The 17,779-nt window shown below is 37.2% G+C and overlaps 2 protein-coding genes and 1 non-coding gene across 5 annotated transcripts in view; 2 read left to right on the top strand and 1 right to left on the bottom strand.

Annotated features, from left to right (window-relative positions):
- Positions 1 to 17,779, top strand: part of ZNF594 (zinc finger protein 594) — a 258,800-nt gene that overhangs the window by 140,445 nt on the left and 100,576 nt on the right. The gene's annotated exons all lie outside the window — the stretch shown is intronic.
- The window catches only part of RABEP1 (rabaptin, RAB GTPase binding effector protein 1), a 104,813-nt gene that overhangs the window by 76,488 nt on the left and 10,546 nt on the right, over positions 1 to 17,779 (bottom strand). The gene's annotated exons all lie outside the window — the stretch shown is intronic.
- On the top strand, positions 5,357 to 5,491 carry LOC117200430 (small nucleolar RNA SNORA70). Its single transcript, XR_004482008.1, has one exon. It is a non-coding gene; the product is annotated as a small nucleolar RNA SNORA70 (small nucleolar RNA).

The following is a 17,779-nucleotide window of genomic DNA, read 5'->3' on the forward strand; positions in this document are numbered from 1 at the left end:
CACATATAAGAGGCACTCAAATGATAGTTACTATTAACAACTTCAGAATTTAAATAATTTCAGGTTGACAACTGTCCTTAAAAAAAATGGAGATGTACATTAGGCTCAACTTGTTCTAGAGATTCTTCCTATTGATAACTACAAAATCATTTTATTTTCTAAAATGTTCATAAATCACTTACTTAATAATCAATTCCTTTTTAAGTGTTCCAGAAATTGTATTTAAGCAAAGTTATCAATTAAGACAAGCAGGTAAACAAAGTTTTGAAAAAAGTCAAAAACAGAGAAAAGAAGCAACTGTGAGCAAAGGAATGGGGATTTCAGGGAACGTTCAGTAGACAAACAATGCAGTATAAACTATATTCCAGGCTCTATTCCTATATTTTTAAAGGCTATAAAGCTATATTCCACCATATACTCCCATATGGAATATATATTGACAATGTGAACCACACAAAGTCTGAAACAAATAAATATAACTTGAAAAATTAACTATACACACTACTATATATTAAATAGATAACCAACAAAGACCTACTGTATAGCACAGTGAACTATACTCAATATTTTGTAATAACCTATAAAGGAAAAGAATCTGAAAAAGAATATATGCACACACACACACATAACTGAATCACTGTGATGTATACCTGAAACTAACACGACATTGTAAATCAACTGTACTTCAATTTTAAAAAAAAGCTAACTATATGGTTGAAATAAACTATGGACATTTTTTAATACTGGTCAAGATATACAATACAGTTCAACCACAATTACATTCATTTTACCAGATAATTTTTAAATCACCTGAATTTCTGATTACATTTAGCCCAATTACCATAACTGTCAAAAGCCTGTGTTCAACAGCTGATATAAATACGCATGGATAAAAATGGATAGTTACCTATTCAATTTGTATAAACTGGTATTATTCTACTTCTCAACTATTTCAAATACCAAATGCCAAGCCAGATGAAAAAGCATGATTGTGTCATTTGCAGAGACATGGATGGACCTAGAGACTGTCATACAGAGTGAAGTCAGTCAGAAAAACAAATATCGTATATTAACACATATGTGGTATCTAGAAAAATGGTACAGATGATCTTATTTGCAAAGCAGAAATAGAGACACAGAGGTAGAGAATAAACATATGCATACAAAGGGGAAGGGCAGGGGGTGTGGGATGAATTGGAAGACTGGGATTGACATATATACACTATTGATACTATGTATAAAATAGATAACTAATGAGAACCTACTGTATAGCACAGGGAGTTCCACTCAATGCTCTGTGGTGACGTAAATGGGAAGGAAATCCAAAAAAGAGGGGATATATGTATATGTATAGCTGATTCACTTTGCTGTACAGCAGACACTAACACAACATTGTAAAGCAACTATACTCCAATAAAAATTAAACAAGAAAAAAACTGGACAAAAAAAAGAAAAAGCATGACTCTCACTGGACTGATAAGCAGATATCAGTCTGCTTATATTATTATCAGATAATATTGGATATTTAAATATTTTAGAGCCCCACTTACAAGACAAAGAAAGCTATTCAAAACTTAAATATCTTAAGTTTAAAACTTAAAGAAGGCTTACTTAAGGAAACAGCTGAAAGAATTCAGTTTTCTGAATAACTGAATGTCTGTTAACTCTACTGGCATTCACAAGTAGAACTACATCATGCCACTTCAGGACCTGGCTTGGAACTCTGAGAATTCACTATCAGTGAAGTTGCATTTAATCCTTACTTTGTGCTTGAATTAACCAACTGTCAGTAAGGTTGCTGGTGGGAATGCAAAATAGTACAACCACTTTGGAAAACAGTTTGGCTGTTCCTTACAAACACACCTACCATATGATACAGAAATCCTACAAATGAAAACATATTTCCACACAAAGATTTGTACACAAATGCTTGCAGCAGCTTTACTTATAATAGCCAAAAATTGGAAATAACCCAAATGCCCACTATAAATGGACCAATAATAGTGTATCCATACAATGGAATATTAGACAGCAACAAAAAGGAATGCATTACTAATCACACAACACGGCTAAATCTCAATAACATCATGCTCAGTGAAAGAAATCAGATACAAAAAGTATGATCCCACTTATATGAATTCTAGAAAAGACAAAACTATAATGACAGAAAGCAGATCAGCATTTGCCCAGAAGTGGGGGGGGGGGGGGATTTAACCACAAAGTGTCATGAAAGAACTTTTTGGGGTAAAACGTTCTATAAAACAATTATGGTGATGGTTACAAACTATATAGGTTTGTGAAAACTCATGAATCTATATAGTTAAAACTAGCAAATTTTAGCATAAATTATTTTTTAATCAGCTTTATTGTGGTATGTGTTTACAATCACAAGAATAAATTAGTGCTTGGTAACAGCCTAAATGCTATCCTCATAGCCAGTTTTATTATCCTCATAGCACTTATCACTATCTGAAATTATTTCTCTAAATATCTGACTGTTTAAATATTGCTCCATACTCAAGCAGACCCTCAGCGAAAACGGAGACTTTATGTATTCTGCTCGTTGCTACATTTCTAACACCTAGAACTGTGACTAGCACACGGAAGGTGTTCAATAAACATTTACTAAATAAATAAGTAAATGAAAAAGTGAGCTGGAATAACTAAAACCCACTGATGAAGAGGAACATAAGTCAGGATTTTAAAAGATAGCAAGGATCTAAAGAAGCAAAGGAGAGAAGAGTATTCAACTGGGAACAATCAAAGGCAAAGGGAGCAAGACAGTAATGCATATCTGTCTAGGAGCCAGCAAGCAAACATCTCTGACACGGGGAAAACTGCGACTTTCCCCACTTTGCACGTAAGTCCCAATGAGTTACTTCTTGGCTTTCCAATATGGCAGCCACTAGCTACATGAGTCTACTGAACACCTGAAATGTGACTATCTAAATTAAGATATGTGTTAAGTATGAAATATATATGGAATTTTGAAGACTTTAGTACAAAAAAAATTTTATTATCTCATTAATACTTTCTATAGTGATCACATGTAGAAACTGTAACATCTGGAATATACTGGGTAAATAAAATACATTATTAATCTCCACAGAAAGTTATACACAAATGTTCAGAGAAGCATTATTCATAATAGCTAAAAAAAGGAAACCCAAATGTCAATCAACTGATGAATGGATAAACAAAATTTGGTATATTCAGACAACGGACTATTATATGTCCAGAAAAGGAATGAAGTTACAAGACAAGTTACAAGATGGATGAGCCTTCAAAATATTATGTTAAGTGAAAGAAGCCAGACACCAAAGGCTACATATTGTATGATTCCATTTATATGTAATGTCCAGAAAAGGAAAATCCATAGCAACTAAAAGATTAGTGGTTTTGAGTTAAAACCACTAATTAATTAATGGTTTTAATTAAATTAAATGGTTTTAATGGTTTTAATTTAATTAAAATTATTTTGCTATATGAATTAAATCTCAATAAAGCCGTTATTTTTTTAAATTTATTTCACCTGTTTCTCTATTTGGAAGTGTTTGTTTTGATTTTTTTTACATTTTTAATGTGGCTGCTAGAAAAACTTAAGTTACACCCTTTGGCTCACATTACATCTCTACTGGATAGCACTGTCCTAGAAAGCTTATGGTGGGGGGTGATACCCTGGATATTTTGAGCTCTCAGTTTTACCTCTATTTTTCTTACACTCTCCATTTTTCCCAATTTGCCAGCCTGCTTCAAGTATCACCATACTTCAGGGCCAACTTATACACTAAGATCAGTCATCTTAAAACACTAGATTCCCTTTTCCCCTGTGCTTTTACAGTCAGCACAGTGTTACTCTACTATAGTATGCAGACTGTTACTGGTCTAATAAGATAAGGAGTTTGTGTAAGAACATAAAATCAACTAAGACCCTAAGCACATTGCTCAGTTCATCGGGCATTTTCTGATGAAGGAAGCAGTACACTAATTTACATTCTGGTGCAAGTTCTTTCTCCCCTTGCAGAGCACTGCTGTAGTAGACAACTGTCATATCCACGGCTGCCCATCATTTTTTAGTCTTTCTACATTTAAAGACATTCCATTTTATGAGTTTCAGCTCTCCAAAACAGAATTCAAACACAATTCCCAGTCTCGCTTGAAACCAGAATGCAAGCATGTCACCTAAGGCTCTCCAATCAGACACACACAATTGCAACTTCAGTTCAGAATTGAGCAGTGTAAAGAAACAAGGTTCCATTCTTGCTGCTGTAAGGCTTTCAGTAGCTTCCCAGTGGTTAGTCCAGTTCCTGAAGCAGAAACGGCATCAGTGAAAGTAGCAATAGCAACTGTATTATAATGGAGCTTCATATGCTCCTCAGCACCAGAGAAAACAGTCTTTCCTGTCAGGCCAGTTCTGTGGCAGCTTTTAGCCAGAGACAGCAGTGATTCTCAAAGTGTGCTTCTGAGACCACAGAATCACTATCACCTGGGAACATGTTAAAAGTGCAAATTCTCAGACCCCATCCCAGACCATCTTGATTCAGAAATTCTGGGTGTGGGGCCCAGAAATGTGCTTTAATAAGCTCTTGAGATGCATGCTAGAGTTTGAGAACCAACGGCCTACAATCTATGTCTCCCCGCTTTCTCAATGACTCTGTAAACTACTTCACATCTTCTCAAAAATTCCTTTTATGCTTAAACCAGACAAAATGTTTTGTCTGCAACAAAAAAACACTAAGTGAAACATACCATCTTGTCACTGCCATCACCATTCTCTTAAAAACTGCTCATAGAATGCTAGACACTGATTAAAAGAAAAAATCCACAAAGGTTAACATTGGTTAGAAGATAGAAAAAACTCTAGAAAATCTGCTTATAATCAACCCGGTTGATTTATTTCATGACAGTACGTGGAGGCACATACTGACTTCCTTCCAAAGGATACCAGTATGGAAAGGCCAGGGAGGGAGGGAGAGAAACTTCAGTTTCTTGAAACTGTAACAAACACTACCCAGCAGGGATGATCAAGGCTAGCATCAACACAGATAACACTGATAAGCCACGCTGATAGTATGCATCCTTGATATGATGCAACAAAAGTGGCACTTTACCTGTGTGGTCTTCTCCCCAAAACCCACAATTCCAGTCTATTCATGAGAAAAACATAAGCCAGATCCCAACCGACAGACAGTCTAAAAATACCAGATCAGTGGTTCTTAAAACTGACTAGGTCATCAAAAAGTCAGAGAAACTGTCACAGTCCAGAGGAGCCAAAGTACACATGGCGACTAAATGTAATGTGGTGTCTAGATAGTATCTAGAAACAGAAAAAGGTTATTAAGAAAAAACTAAGGCTTTGCAGCCAATTAAGCCAACCATGCTCTTTTCTCCGTGGGGGCCCGGTGTGCAATGGCTGCAAACAGCAGCCTCCTCCGTAGTGTATGCAGCCTGTTGCCTGTATGGGTTGCCCTAAGAGAGCCTGGAAACAGCCCTTTCCAGTGAACGTTCGTGACTGGCGTGCTGTCCCCAATGTAGGCTCCAGACAGGTATGCATGGTGCCTTTGGAAAGCCCCAGGGCACTGCGGCGAGGGTCCACATAGGCCAAGTCATAATGTCCACCCACACCAAGCTGCAGAACAAGGAGCATGTGACTGAGGCCCTACGCAGGGCCAAGCTGAAGTTCTCTGGCTACCAGAAGATCCACATCTCCAAGAAGTGGGGATTTACTAAGTTTAATACAGATGAATTTGAAAATATGGTGGCAGAAAAGCGGCTCATCCCAGATGGCTGTGGGGTCAAATACATCCCTAATCGTGGCCCCTGGACAAATAGCGGGCCCTGGACTCATGAGAGCCTTGGCACTGTCCCCTCCTTACTCACGCCCACCAATAAATTCTACTTTTCTGCCAAAAAAGAAAAAGCTAAGGAAATCTGAATAAAGCAGGGACTTCAGTTAAGAGTAATGTGTCAATATTAGTTCATTAATACTGACAAATGTACTATACTAATACATCATGTTTTTAACAAGGGATCCTGGATGTGCAGTATATGAAAACTCTGTCCTATCTTTCCAACTTTTCCATAAGTCTAAAACCATTTTAAAATAAAGTGTTTTTTTTTAAGCTATTGGTTAAACTCTGAATCATTTTCAAATTCAAATAAATGAATACCTTTACTAAAGCTGTTACCAGAGGTCTGGCACTGTTCACCACGCATCAAAGAGCAACTAGCCCTCCCCCACCACACTGCTCCACCTCCAAAAGAGCCTTCAAGCTTAATAGAAATGAAAACCTCATGCATTCGAATGCTTAGCTGAGTAGACTTCCCTTCCCATCTGACTTACTATTATACTCTATAAGATCCAATTTTATCTCCTAACAAACTTAGTTTTGCTTAGAGTCAGAGAACAAAGGATATAGAAAAAGCAGAGTTTAGAGATTAGTGCAGTTCGTTGAAAAGCCCCATAGGTGAGAAACAAATACCACAGACTGGATGACTGGGTCACAGAGAAAAAATAAAACAATGACTAGAACTGAACTGGAATTTGGTTACATTTAAAGTAAAAGCAAACAAACCTAATTTTTAAAAATTCAGCAGCACTGGGGAAGTCACCAGTATATAGCTTGGTCCCAAAACTAATGTTCATACTAAGTCATTGATAAAAGATTCAGTGATATCCAGTGTACTCTGTTTAAGAAAACAAAGTAAAAGCGTAATTTATTTCAGAAAAATTGCTAAGAAAAATACATGCTATGCCCCTGGCACCTAGAATGTGGTCTCTAAATACTGTTTCCCACAAAAAGTAACCAGGGTTCCTTGGAAAAACTCTGATTCCCGGCCTGGGGCAGGAAATATACAAGATAAACCTGGAACATCTTGGCACCTACTGGGGTTTTATCAAAGGACTTCCCTTTGTAACAAAGGAGTCGACTTAAAGGATTTAATGGCCAAAGATGAGATAATCTGAGCATCAGTGTGGTAGGTTGAACCAACCCTTCCCCTCAGATGTATTAATTTCCTAATCACCAAACGTATAAATATTACGTTATACGGTAAAAGATATAATTAAGTTAAGGATCTTGAAAAGAGTAGTTCATCCTGGACTATCCAGTGAGCCATAAATGCAATCATATCTACCCTTATAAGAAACAGGAGTTCCTCAGCAGACACAAAGAGGACTATGTAATGTGATAACAGAAGCAGAAACTGGAGTGAGGAAGCCAAGGAATGCCAGCAGCCACCAGAAGCAGGAAGAGGCAAGGAACAGATGCTCCCCTAGAACCTCTGGAAGGAGTACAGACCTGCTGACACTTGATTTCAGCCCAGTGATTCTGATTCTGGACGTCTGGCCTCCTCAATTGTGAGAGAATAAACTTCTGTTGTTTTAAGCCACCCAGTTATAGTAATTTGTTGGAGCAGCCATAGTAAACTAATATAATCAGTAACTACAATGAAGTAAAACATATACTTTTTTTTTTTTTTTTTGCTGTACGCGGGCCTCTCACTGTTGTGGCCTCTCCCATTGCGGAGCACAGGCTCCGGTCGCGCAGGCTCAGCGGCCATGGCTCACGGGCCCAGCCGCTCCGTGGCATGTGGGATCTTCCCGGACCGGGGCACGAACCCGTGTCCCCTGCATCGGCAGGCGGACTCTCAACCACTGCGCCACCAGGGAAGCCCAAAACATATACATTATTTAAATCCATGTGTCCTTGATGATATACGAAGGAAAAAAAAAACCCTGATTAGTTACCTTTGAAGGGTTCTAGGCAACCAAGTCATTATTTTGAAAACTGGTAACCAAAGAGAAAAGTAGTAAGCATTTATTCTCCATTTCCTACACCATAAGGTAGCAAAATATACAAGAATTTTTCTTTACAGAACTATTCCAGCTAATAACTTGCTATTTTACAAATCCTAATGAATGGAGAAATCTAGGCAATGATCAACAGTCCTAACATCTCAAAGAGACAACCAGACATTATGAGCCTCCTGATAGAGGTACATGCTACCACTTTGAAATATTCTTTTAAAAAGCAAAACAAAACCACCACCAAAAAATATAACACATAAAACCGTATTTCAAACAAACAAAAACCTGGACCTAATCACTACTTTAGATCAAACTACCGATTTAGAGGAAACACAGAAGGCACAAGAATATGGAGACCAACACAACATGGATGCAATTAGGAAATTCCAGGTGTGAACAATCTACAGGGGGGATTTCTTCAACAGACAAATTGTAAGGGAAAAAAACAGACAGGACACACCAACCAATCTTAAGGATAGCTTTTATTTTGGATCCTGATTTGAACAATTTTTTTTTTTTAAGTTGAGACAACTGAGGAAATTTCAACACTGACTAGATATTCAGAAACACTAAAGAATTAGTTACTGTTTTTAGGTGATATAGTAGTATTGCATTTTATGTTTACATATATACTAAAATGTTTCCAAATGAAATCATCTAATGTCTGAGTTTTGCTATTAAAAAATCCAGGAGGGGGGACCTCCCTGGTGGTGCAGTGGTTAAGAATCTGCCTGCCAATGGAGGGGACCCGTGTCCCACGTGCCACAGATCTTCCCGGACCAGGGATTGAACACGGGTCCCCTCCATTGGCAGGCAGATTCTTAACCACTGCAATGGAGGGAACCCGTGTTCAATCCCTGGTCCGGGAAGATCCCACATGCCACAGAGCAGCTAAGCCTGTAAGCCACAACTACTGGAGCCCGCAAGCCACAACTACTGAAGCCTGCACACCTAGAGCCCGTGCTGCACAACAAGAGAAGCCACCTCAGTGAGAAGCCCGTGCACCGCAACGAAGAGTAGCCCCTGCTCAACCAACTAGAGAAAGCCCACGTGCAGCAACGAAGACCCAATGCAGCCATAATAAATTAATTAATTAAAAAACAAAAAAACAACCAAAAAAAAATCCAGGAGGGAAGGTGGGGAGGGCTATAGGTGAAACAAGACCCGCCATGCATTGATAATCATGATGCACAGAGAGAGGGTGGTGGGTCTACATACTAAACTCTTTACTTTTCAAGTGTTTAAAAAATTCCATATAAAAGACTAAGTTTGCTTTTTTTTTTAAAGTCTTACCATTTCTGTGTTTGAGGGCTTAAGTCTAAATCAGCTGAAAAATAATGTGCCCATAAAACCATCCCTCCACCATTCCATAAAAAGGGGCATTATACATATTCACACATGCAATTCACAGTGGAGAACTATTAATTAAAAATTTAATTACTTCTGGTTACCAAATTCCTTTAATATAAAATGAAAATTTGCTCAGAATATTCTGAAGATTTTTTTTTTGAAGATTTTTTTTTTTTAATCGTTTACATAGGAACAAGTCAAGCCTAACACAACATATGATACCTCTTGGAACCATGCATGATTATACTGTAAAACAAATCAAATTCCCTATGTACATACTGTCCTTCATTGTAACATGGAAAACCTAAAATGTAGATGTAATTTCTTATCTCCCTACACTTGTGTTATAAAAAGGCTACAATATAACCACACAGCTGATATTAGAAGTTATTTATCAGAAAAGAAGTTCTTCATAAATAAATAATAAAAAGACAAGCATATTTTATTTATAAGGGAAGTTGAATGCATTATTTATGAGCCTTTCAGAAATATCAAAGTCATACATAGAAAGGCATCAGAATTTTGATAAATAGTTATCCTAAGTGTGGATGAAGAAGATTAATTATATGTCCCTGAAGGGGAAATGAGAAACCAGTAGGTAAAAAAATTTCCAGGAGAGAGCGCTGATGTTAATGACATGGGGAGGAGGGTGAGGGGGTGTCTCTCAAAGCTAGAAAAAAGAATTAAATAACAGGAACTAACAGTTAAGTATCCCCTATTCATCAGGTATTATATGGGAAGCCGTACAGCATAATAGTTGAAAGCACAGGCTCTGGAATTAATGTTTGAATCCCAGCTCTGCCACTTATAAACTGGTTCCTTCTCTCTACCTGTAAAAATAGGGACTAGAATAGTACTACCTTCTAGGGTTGTAGCAAGGATTATATAATTTACATATAGCTCTTAGGCAAGTTATTTTATACACTGGCTCATTAAACTTTCAAAACAAACCACAAAGTAGGCATACCATCCCCAGTTATAGGTGAGAAAACATTCTGAGAAATTAAGTAAAATGCCTATTGTTGCACCGCTAGGAAGTGGCAGAGCTGGGTTCAAACACTGACCTGCCATGGCCTAGAAAGATTTCCCTGTGACTATAAGTATTTAATAGTGATTAATATAGGACTTATAAACACATGTAATACCACCTTCTAGGGGTGGCTCTTTTATTTAGTCACACATTAATTTACATGTTGAAATATATATACTTAATTATAAGTTATTTTCCTTCACACTAAAGGCATTATACTGTTAGGGTTTGTTTTTTTTAAGTCATTTGTATAACTTTATCAGAATGGTAACAGTGCATTCTAAAGCATTTTGTTATAAACCAGTGGTTCTCAACTGGAGGTGATTTTGCTTCCCAGAGGATATTTGACAATGTCTGGAGACATTTTTGGTTGTCACAACCGGGGGTGGGGTCGGGGGGGGGGTGCGTAGGTAAGGGTACTGGCATCTAGTGGGTAGGGGCCAAAGATGCTGCTTATTTAACATCCTACAATGTACAGGACAGTCATACACAACAAAGAATAATACAGCGCAAAATGTCAATAGTGACAAAGGTAAGAAATCTGTTATAAACTGATAGGAAGGGTTGAGAACTTCAGATACAAAGTGACACACCAGAAGACAGGTAAAAAGTCCCTTCCAAAAGGAAACCATAAACAAAACGAAAAGACAACCTATGGAATGGGAGTAAATATTTGCAAACGATACAACTGACAAGGGCTTAGTTTCCAAAATATACAAACAGCTCATACAACTCAACAACAAAAAACGAACAACCCAATCGAAAAATGGGCAAAAGAACTAAATAGTTATTTCTCCAAAGAAGACATACAGATAGCCAAAAGGCACATGAAAAGATGCTCAACATCACTAATTATTAGAGAAACACAAATCAAACCTACAATGAGGTACCACCTCACACTGGTCAGAATAGCCATCATTAAAAAGTCCACAAATAACAAATGCTGGAGAGGGTGTGGAGAAAAGGGAACCCTCCTACTGTTGGTGGGAATATAAGTTGGTGCGGCCACTATGGAAAACAGTATGGAGGTTCCTCAAAAAACTAAAAACATCAGGGGCTTCCCTGGTGGTGCAGTGGTTAAGAATCCGCCCACCAATGCAGGGGTCATGGGTTCAAGCCCTGGTCCAGGAAGATCCCACATGCCGTGGAGCAACTAAGCCCATGTGCCACAACTACCGAGACTGCACTCTAGAGCCCACGAGCCACAACTACCGAAGGCTGTGAGCCTAGAGCCTATGCTCCGCAACAAGCCACTGCAATGAGAAGCCCACTCACCGCCACTAAAGAAAGCCCACATGCAGCAACAAAGACCCAAAAATAAAATAGATAAATTAATTAATGAAATAAAAACAAAGCTTCCATATGATCCAGCAATCCCACTCCTGGGCATATATCCGGACAAAACTAAAATTCAAAAAAATACATACACCCCTATGTTCATAGCAGCACTTTTCACAATAGCCAAAGCATGGAAACAACCTAAATGTCCATCAACAGATGAATGGACCAAGATGTGGTACATATACAATGGAATGCTACTCAGCCATTAACAAAAATAAAATAATGCTATTTGCAGCAACATGGATGCAACTATAGATTATCATGCTAAGTGAAGTTAAGTCAGAAAGAGAAAGACAAATACCATATGATATCACTTACACATGGAAACTAAAACATGACACAAATGAACTTACCTATGAAACAGAAACAGACTCACAGACATAGAGAACAGACTTGTGGTTGCCAAGGGGAAGCAGCGTGGGAGATGCATGGATTGGGAGTTTGGGGTTAGCAGATGCAAACTATCATATATAGAAATAAACAACAAGGTCCCACTGTAGAGTACAAGGAACTATATTCAATATCCTGTGATAAACCATAATGGAGGACTTCCCTGGTGGCACAATGGTTAAGACTCTGTGCTCCCAATGCAGGGGCCCGGGTTTGATCCCTGGTCAGGGAACTAGATCCCATACGCATGCCACGACTAAGAGTTCGCATGCCACAGCTAAGGAGCCCGTGAGCCACAACTAAGGAGCCCACGTGTGGCAACTAAGGAGCTGGCGAGCCACAACTAAAGAGCCCGCCTATCACAACTAAGACCCAATGCAACCAAATAAATAAATAAATATTTTTTAAAAAACCATAATGGGAAAGAATATGAAAAAGAATATATATATATGAATCACTTTGCTGTACAGCAGAAATTGACACAACACTGTAAATCAACTATACTTCAATTAAAAAAAAAAGTCCCTTCTAATCCTAAAATTCTGTCCCCTTACCATACCTGATTAAAACAAATCCAGGGTATGTTTCAAGACAGATAACTATGTAGTAATCGACAGCAAAAGTCTTAAAATTCTGTATACTTTTCAACCAAGCAATTTCACTGCCAAAAATATATCCTAAAGAAGTAATAATGATGAGTATGCATGAAGATTTAATTGCAGGAACTCCCTGGTGGCGCTGTGGTTAAGAATCCGCCTGCCAATGCAGGGTACACGGGATTGATCCCTGGTCCAGGAAGATCCCACATGCCACAGAGCAACTAAGCCCGCATGCCACAACTACTGAGCCCACGTGCTGCAACTACTGAACCTCACACCCCCAGAGCCCATGCTCCGCAACAAGAGAAAGCACCGCAAATGAGAAACCTGTGCACCTCAATGAAAGAGTAGCCCCTGCTCACCGCAACTAGAGAAAGCCCACGTGCAGCAACGAAGACCCAACACAGCCAAAAAAAAAAAAAGATTTAATTGCAAGAATGTTGACTTCTTTAAAGCATCAGAATTCCAAAACGTCAAAAAAAGCAAATGTCTAACAACAGAAAAATGACCCCCCAAATTATGAGGTATCTATACAAGTTTCAAGATGAAACCTTTTCGAAAGAGACCATAACAAATTCTATCAAATCTACAAGGAATAAATATATCCTATGCTATTTAAACTATCTTCAGCATAATAAAAGATGGAATGTTTCCGAATTTATTTTACTAGACTAGTATAATCAAGGCACCAAAACCCAAGGTAGTACCAAAATGTACAACTATAGGCCAATCTCAGTTATGAACGTAATTTTGCAAAAAAAAAAAGTTAAAACATTAGCAAACCTAACCTAGATACATACTAGAACAATCCATCACAAACAAGCTGAGTTATCCTCAGGTATACAAAATCTGTCCCAACATTAGGAAATCCATTAATCAATTCTGTTAGAGATCAAAAAGACCTGAAATAATCTCAATGAATTACAAAGTAAAGGAAAAAAAGTAAAGCAATGAAAAAGGAAACAGCTATGAGAAACAAAGAATGCCCAATATATGGATGATCCATGTGCCTAAAACAGAAAACCCAACAAAGAGAACTAAGAATATACTAAAAGAAAAAAGAAAAAAAAAACACTAAAAGATTTAAAGGAATAAATACTCCCAAGAGGAAATCAGAAGTGAATCTGCAAGTAAAAAATAATAAAGATGTGAGCAAACAGGCTCACATTGGAGGAAAACAGAAAATAGAAGGAGGACTTCCCTGGTGATCCAGCAGTTAAGACTCTGTGCTCCCAATGCAGGGCGCCTAGGTTTGAGCCCTGGTCAGGGAACTAGATCCGCATGCCACAACTAAAGATCCCGTGTGCCACAACTAAAGATCCCGCATGCTGCAACTAAGACCCAGCGCAGCCAAATAAATAAATATTTTTTAAAAAGAAAGAAAAAAAATAGAAGGAACTTGGACATCCTTGAACAACTGAACCAACCTTGGAATGCTTTACTTCTAAACTTGCTACACACAAAAAAACCCTTTACTTGTTTAAGCCACTAGGGATTGGATTTCCAATTGCTATGAGAGGTATTCCTGATACAAAAGAATACATCAAAATGTATATATATCACAAGTATCAAAATTTTAATGTACATAAATCCTTATTAGTTGTTTCAAAGGTTATTAAGATAAGTATTTGCATAAATATTTAGAGATATATGTAGCAGGATGTTTACTACAGTGTTAACTGCAATGGGAAAAAAAATTTAAATATATACCAAGAGAGACCTAGTTAATCATGTTATGGAATCCATACAATGGATTACTATGCAGTCATTAACAATAACATTTATTACTTAATTTAAGTGGAAACAACACCCTATAAAAATACTAGAATTTTCATTAAACTTTTAAAAGAGTTTTTTTTCATATATTTTAATATACATATAGTGACTTCCCTGGTGGCCCAGTGGTAAAGAATCCACCTTCCAATGCAGGGGACGCAGGTTCAATCCCTGGTCAGGGAGCTAGGATCCCACACACCGTGGGGCAACTAAGCTCACGCGCCACAACTACTGAGCTCACACACCTTCGCTAGAGAGCCCACGTGCCACAAACTACAGAGCCCACATGCTCTGGAGGCCACGCACAACTAGAGAAGAGAAAACCCACACACCACAACTAGAGAAGCCTGCACACTGCAACGAAAGATCCCGCATACCTCAACGAAGATCCCGCATGCTGCAGCTAAGACCCAATGCAACCCAAAAAATAAAAAATAAATATACATATAAAAACCCTGGAAAGATAACATATCAATAAGTGAATGGATATTATCTTTGAGTAATTTTTTTATGCTTTTCTGCATTTTCTAAATTGTTTACAATAGGTAGTATTAATTTTATCTAAAATTATAAAATAACTGCTTACAGAAAATTAATGACTTAATAAAAGATGTGGAAGTCCTAACCTGACAAACAGCTCATACAGAAACAACTTAAAAATTCAAATGATATTGAAAAAAAAAAAAAAGGCCAACAATTTCAGAAAAAAACAAAAAACGAAGAAAGTATAAGTGGATATCTAATTGATACTGAGATAAAGCAGGTCTTTGAAGGTATCAAAGCATTATCAAGTTTGTTCAAAAGAATTCTTAGGCTTCTCTATATCATGCATTAGCAATAAGAGAAAGAATAAACTTGGACAATATCTGTAACAAATAAAAGACAAAGGCCAATGTCCATGAAATAAAGATATTTATAAATTAATAAGAAAATGGCAAAGGACATGAAGAGGCAATGCACAAAGAAAACAAATGGTCAATACATTTTTTAAAGCCTAATCACACCCACCAAAATGGTATCTTATTGCTGTTATAGGTTGCATTTAGAAACTTAAAACAGCAATAAGATACCACTTTGCCTATGCTATTGGTAATAATTAAGTCTATACTTAATGTTAACAAGGGTAAGGTGACACTAAAAGACATCAGCACTAATGGTAGAAATGTAAACTAGAACGAGATATCTGGAAAGCAATTTAGCAATATATAAATATATCAAAACCTCATATTTTTTGACCCAGAACTCTCTGGGAAATAATCAAAGATGACATCAAAGACTAATGTCCAAAGATGTCTCCTGTAGAATTATTTACTAATAGCAAGATCTTACAAATAATCAAATAGGCAGTAATAGGAAAATAATTAAGTTATTTTTATAACTTAATGTATAACAAATATATAAATTAGACTTTTAAAACCAACCAGTTTTTTGAAAAGCTTACAACACAGAAATATTTTACATCATAATTAAAATAAAAATAGCAGAATACAAAACCACATGTGCAATATGATCAGCTGGTTAAAAATTTTATTTGTTGATATAAAACATGGCCAGAAATACACTAAAATGACAAAATATTCCGAAGGATAGAATCGTAAGTCCAGTTTTCTTTATACTTTCTTTGTACTTTATGGTTTAAAAAGCACACACACACACACACACACAACTTGGGTTTTTGTTTTAACTTTGCCCCTTTTTTAATGATCTGAGAGTTTACTTAAATAAAACTAACCTGAGAGATAGTGGGTGGAATTTAAATAGTAAAAAAAAGTCATGGGAACCTGGATCCTGAGCAATTTACTAAACTTTCATTTCCTCATTGTGAAATACGGATAATACCAACCTTAAAGAATTCAGAGGATTAAATAATTAATGCACTTAAAGTGCTTTATGGCACTCTAAAGATGCTTGTTAAAGATACACCTTTCTATGGGCTTCCCTGGTGGCGCGGTGGTTGAGAGTCCGCCTGCCCTGCCGATGCAGGGGATACGGGTTCATGCCCCGGGCCGGGAAGATCCCACATGCCGCAGAGCGGCTGGGCCCGTGAGCCATGGCCGCTGAGCCTGCGCTCCGCAATGGGAGAGGCCACAACAGTGAGAGGCCCGCAAAAAAAAAAAAAGATACACCTTTCTCCTTAGTTTATAACTAAATCAATGAGGGTTTTTTTAAGGTCTTTTTTTGGGGGGCGGGGGGGGGAAGGGGGCAGTAGAGGGGAGCATGGTGGGCAGACTTAATGTGATCATTCCAAATTTTATCTGAATGAGTAAATACCTAAGAATAGTTCAGGAAAATTCTAGAAAATAAATAATGAAGGGTTCCTGGCTCTTTAAAATACTAAAACATTAGAAAGTAGGGGAAAAAGTCATTTTAACTATGGGTATAACACCAGAACAGATAAATCAATCCAACACAATACTATTCAGAAACAGACTCAGGTATTCCTGGATATTTAGCATATAATAAATGGTGGCATTTCAAAATCAATTGAGAAAAATGGATTAATCACTACATGGTGCAATAATATCTGGCTAGCCATTTGAAAGTAAACAGGAGTAAAAGCTAGATTCCTATCTCAGCCTTTACATCAAAATAAATTCCAAAGTGATCAAACATTTAAAAGTAAATACTAGAAGGTAACACAGACAAAGAGGTAGAAGGAAACCTAGAAGCCATTAAGGAAAAAACTGATAAAACCCATATGCCAAAACATCTCAAAATTAAAAAACAAAATGGGGGAAATTTTTGCTACATTTGCTACACACATGATAAAGAGGTCAACTTCCCCATATGCAAATAATTTCTTAAATTAAGGAGCTATAAGTTCTCTTATACCCTGATGGTGAGCCTGTAAATTGTCCAACCTTTCTGAAAAAGAATTTGACATTTGCCATTAAATTTTTAAATGTTTACTTATTTATTTTGGCTGCGCCGGGTCTTAGTTGCAGCACACGAGATCTTTAGTTATGGCATTTAGACTCTTGGTTGAGGCATGCATGCAGGATCTAGTTCCCTGAGCAGGGATAGAAGCCAGACCCCCTACATTGGGAGAGGGGAGTCTTAGCCACTGGACCACCAGAGAAGTCCTGCCATTAAATTTTTAAACGTTCATATTCTTTGACTCAGTAATTTTGGTTCAAGGAACTTATAACACAAAAACACTCACATGAGCCTGTGAAGACAGGTACAAGGATATTAGCTGAAGTTTTATAATAACGGCACAAATATTCATCAATGGGGACTTACTTTAAAAAATTATAGTGTATCTGTATTATACAGCCACAAAAATGATCTATTTCAAAAATGATGACATTATCTGTATCAAAAACAAATAAAGAAAAAGGAAGGTTGAGAAGAGCGTATATAGCAGGATTCCACTTTTAAATCATCAGAATACACATTTCTTTTTAAAAAACCAGAAAAATACCTACCAGACCCTTATCAGTGTTTATCTCTGAGGGGTGAGCTTATGAGCTTATATGGACT

Source organism: Orcinus orca, chromosome 19 (assembly GCF_937001465.1).
Source record: "Orcinus orca chromosome 19, mOrcOrc1.1, whole genome shotgun sequence".
In the NCBI taxonomy this organism is placed as follows: Eukaryota; Metazoa; Chordata; class Mammalia; order Artiodactyla; family Delphinidae; genus Orcinus; species Orcinus orca.